The sequence below is a fragment of the Brachyhypopomus gauderio genome, unplaced genomic scaffold, assembly GCF_052324685.1.
Source record: "Brachyhypopomus gauderio isolate BG-103 unplaced genomic scaffold, BGAUD_0.2 sc73, whole genome shotgun sequence".
Classification (NCBI taxonomy): Eukaryota; Metazoa; Chordata; class Actinopteri; order Gymnotiformes; family Hypopomidae; genus Brachyhypopomus; species Brachyhypopomus gauderio.
The window spans coordinates 571,967-576,096 of NW_027506894.1; the positions used below are offsets into that span (position 1 = coordinate 571,967).

The 4,130-nt window shown below is 45.6% G+C and overlaps 1 protein-coding gene across 2 annotated transcripts in view; it reads left to right on the forward strand.

Annotated features, from left to right (window-relative positions):
• reps2 (RALBP1 associated Eps domain containing 2) overlaps positions 1-3,871 on the forward strand; it is a 52,430-nt gene extending 48,559 nt beyond the window's left edge. The window contains exons 16-17 of one of the 2 annotated variants that reach the window (XM_076990145.1): positions 3,580-3,648; positions 3,717-3,871. The gene's annotated coding sequence lies outside the window, so the exon portion shown is untranslated. The remainder of the gene's footprint in view (positions 1-3,579; positions 3,649-3,716) is intronic. The other variant, XM_076990144.1, reaches the window with a different exon arrangement.
• Positions 3,872-4,130: the final 259 nt, after the last annotated feature.

Sequence of the window (4,130 nt, forward strand, 5' to 3'; positions counted from 1 at the left end):
GCATTTAATACTGACATTAGTACTGCTGACTATAATACTGACATTAATACTGCTGACTATAATACTGACATTGATACTGCTGACTATAATACTGACGTTTGTACTGCTGACTATGATACTGACATTAGTTCTGTTGACTATAATACTGACATTAGTACTGCTGACTATAATACTGACATTAGTACTGCTGACTATAATACTGACATTGATACTGCTGACTATGATACTGACATTAATACTGCTGACTATGATACTGACATTAATACTGCTGACTATGATACTGACATTAATACTGCTGACTATAATACTGACATTGATACTGCTGACTATAATACTGATGTTTGTACTGCTGACTATGATACTGACATTAGTTCTGTTGACTATAATACTGACATTAGTACTGCTGACTATAATACTGACATTGATACTGCTGACTATAATACTGACATTAGTACTGCTGACTATGATACTGACATTAATACTGCTGACTATGATACTGACATTGATACTGCAGGCTGTTATGAGACGGTAAAGACGTTTATAAATGTCTACTGTTGTATATTTCTGCTTGACATCATAAACCACACTGTCATGTGTAGCTGTTGCTTTAAGCAACAAGAGTTATCAATTAACAACCATACACGTTTACAAGCAGCACCTGGGTGTGTTTTTCTGCTAGCAGCGATGTTGGACAGTACACACTCCACTACCGCTGGAGTAGAAACGCTACATTTAGCTTTCATCTATATTTAGAGCAGCTGTCAGCCACTTTGAGAGAGTGTAGCACACTTGTACTCTGACATACTGTAAACTCACACACTTTATATCAAGTGAACACCATGTCTAATGAAAACACCCAAAATTAGAAATGGACAGTTTTGTAATGTAGTGTTACTCAAAGTCACTCAGGAGTGGAACCTTGATCTGTCACTGACAGGCATGGTGTGTGTGTGTGTGTGTGTGTGTGTGTGTGTGTGTGTGTGTGTGTGTGTGTGTGTGTGTGTGTGTGTGAGTGTGTATATGTGAGGGTTTGTGTATGTGTGTGTGTGTGTGTGTGTGTGTGTGTGTGTGTGTGTGTGTGTGTGTGTGTGTGTGTGTGTGTGTGTGTGTGTGTGTGCTTGCATGTGCGCGTGTTTATCTGCTGTTGTGAACTGTTGTATTTCCAGAATGTTTCCAGAACAGAATGTTTCATTAGCAGAGAGTGTTTTAACACAAACATCCAGACTGTTTCGTTACAGAGTCTCCTATTGGCCATCCAGTCTCCTATTGGCCATCCAGCCTGATCCTATTGGTCCAAGAAATCCTGATCCACAAACCTCATCTACAAGCATTCATGCTTGGTGTTAAAACCCACCACCAGATGGCGGTGTTGGCCATGTAAACCGTATTAGAGAGGCTCCTGTACTCACTCCTGTGGTCCTGTAGTCTGTTTCTCTGATAAAGGATGAGCGTGTCCAAACACCGCAGCGCTCACCAACACCACACGTACAGGACGGACTGGTGCAGCGCTGTGTGTGTGGAACCAACACAGGATAAGTATCACGTGTGGAGTCTTAACACAGGATAAGTGTCATGTGTGGGGTCTTAACACAGGATAAGTGTCACGTGTGGGGTCTTAACACAGGATAAGTGTCACGTGTGGGGTCTTAACACAGGATAAGTGTCACGTGTGGGGTCTTAACACAGGACAAGTGTCACGTGTGGGGTCTTAACACAGGATAAGTGTCACGTGTGGAGTCTTAACACAGGATAAGTGTCACGTGTGGGGTCTTAACACAGGATAAGTGTCACGTGTGGGGTCTTAACACAGGACAAGTGTCACGTGTGGGGTCTTAACACAGGATAAGTGTCATGTGTGGGGTCTTAACACAGGATAAGTGTCACGTGTGGAGTCTTAACACAGGATAAGTGTCACGTGTGGAGTCTTAACACAGGACAAGTGTCACGTGTGGGGTCTTAACACAGGACAAGTGTCACGTGTGGGGTCTTAACACAGGATAAGTGTCACGTGTGGAGTCTTAACACAGGATAAGTGTCACGTGTGGAGTCTTAACACAGGATAAGTGTCACGTGTGGGGTCTTAACACAGGTAAAACATGCCTGAACCCAGGACTGGATAAGTGTAACATGTGTGAACCCAGGACAGTGTAAAGTGTAATGTGTGAACCCAGGACAGTGTAAAGTGTAACGTGTGAACCCAGGAAAGTGTAAAGTGTAACGTGTGAACCCACGACAGTGTAACGTGTAATGTGTGAACCTAGGACAGTGTAAAGTGTAACGTGTGAACCCAGGAAAGTGTAAAGTGTAACGTGTGAACCCAGGAAAGTGTAAAGTGTAACATAACCTACCAATTCTGCATCTCTCTGAATTCAGCGTATTATTAATTCCAGATGTTGCATAAAACACTTGTTCCTGATTTAATACACAGGATTCTCTCTCTCTCTCTCTCTCTCTCTCTCCTCTCTCTCTCTCTCTCTCTCTCTCTCTCTCTCTCTCTCTCTCTCTCTCTCCTCACACACACACACACACACACACACACACACACACACACACACACACACACACACACACACATGCCTTTCATTCCTGGGAGTGTGCATGAGTGTGTGCCTTTATAATCAGAGCAGATCTCCTGGTATTCTTGCCCCCCCCCCCCCCCCCCCCCCCAACAGCTCTAATAGTCGATCCATCACGGCCATAATCAAGTAATTGAATCCATGACTCACTTATTGAATAGCTGTCACTTTTCTAAGTGTGGGCACTTCTATACATTCTCTCTCTCTCTTTCTCTCTCTCTCTATCTCTCCTTCCTGGGACACTGATCTTAGCTAGAGATTTGCCATCTGTTTTTCATTAATTGTTTTGTCAAGCTGCAAATGTTGTATCAGCATTATGAAGATACATTTTCTAATAAGTCAGCTAGTTATGACGTTATGAAAGCCATCGTGTGTTTCTGTGTATTTGTGTGTGTGGAGTGTGTGTGTGTGTGTGTGTGTGTCTGTGTGTGTGTGTGTGTGTGTATGTGTGTGTTAATTCTCTGTTTAATTTCTCCATCTCACTTTCATTCATCAATTCATTTATTTATTCCATTTATTTAATTCAATTCTCAGTATGACCATATTCATTTACAGTGTTGCAAAAGCCAAATTAAAGTAAAACAGCATAAATGAACTCCTCCCTCTCTCTCTCTCTCCCTCCCTCTCCCCCTCCCTCCCTCCCCCCCCTCTCTCTCCCCCCTCCCTCCCTCCCCCCCCCTCTCTCTCCCTCTCTCTCTCTCTCTCTCTCTCTCTCCCTCCCTCCCTTCCTCCCCCCTCTCCCTCTCCCTCTCCCTCCCTCCCTCCTTTCCCCCCTCCCTCTCTCCATCCCTCCACCCCTCTCCCTCCCTCCCTTTCCCCCCCTCCCTCTCTTCATCCCTCCCTTCCTCCCCCCCTCTCCCTCTCCCTCCCTCCCTCCTTTCCCCCCTCCCTCTCTCCATCCCTCCACCCCTCTCCCTCCCTCCCTCTCTCCCTCTCCCTCCCTCCCTCTCTTCATCCCTCCCTCCCTCCCCCTCCGTCTCTCTCTCTCTCTCTCTGTCCCCAGGAGGAAGCAACTCTACTCCCTGACAGTGTGTCCTCTCTCAGGTCCGAGGACCCAGCAGCCTCAAAGACAGTAAGTCCTGCCACACTCTCTGTCCTGGTGCTCACAGCTGGGCTTTTTGGGCACTAAATATTCCACAGGGTCAAATCTGTTTTCAGGATTCCACAGTGCTGTCTCATAACCACGCCCCTCACAAGCCGACGCGTCGGAAGCTCCACCCAGAATGCCAGAATGCCACGCCCCCTGTGAGCACAGCCTACTCTAGCCCCGCCTCAGGCACTGTATCCAAACCAACCCAAAGGTTAGTCTGCTAGATATTGTGAAGAGGCATTGTGTGTGTATGTGTGTGTGTGTGTGTGTGTGTGTGTGTGTGTGTGTGTGTGTGTGTGTGTGTGTGAGAGAGAGAGAGAGAGAGACAGATGGAGAGAGAGACAAGGAGAGAGATGTAAACAGAAAGAGACAGACAGACAGGGCAGGATTTATCTTAGCTCTGCTCAAAAGCAAATGTTTGACATTTGACCTCATGATAGCTAAATATTTGTAATTATAAGTTA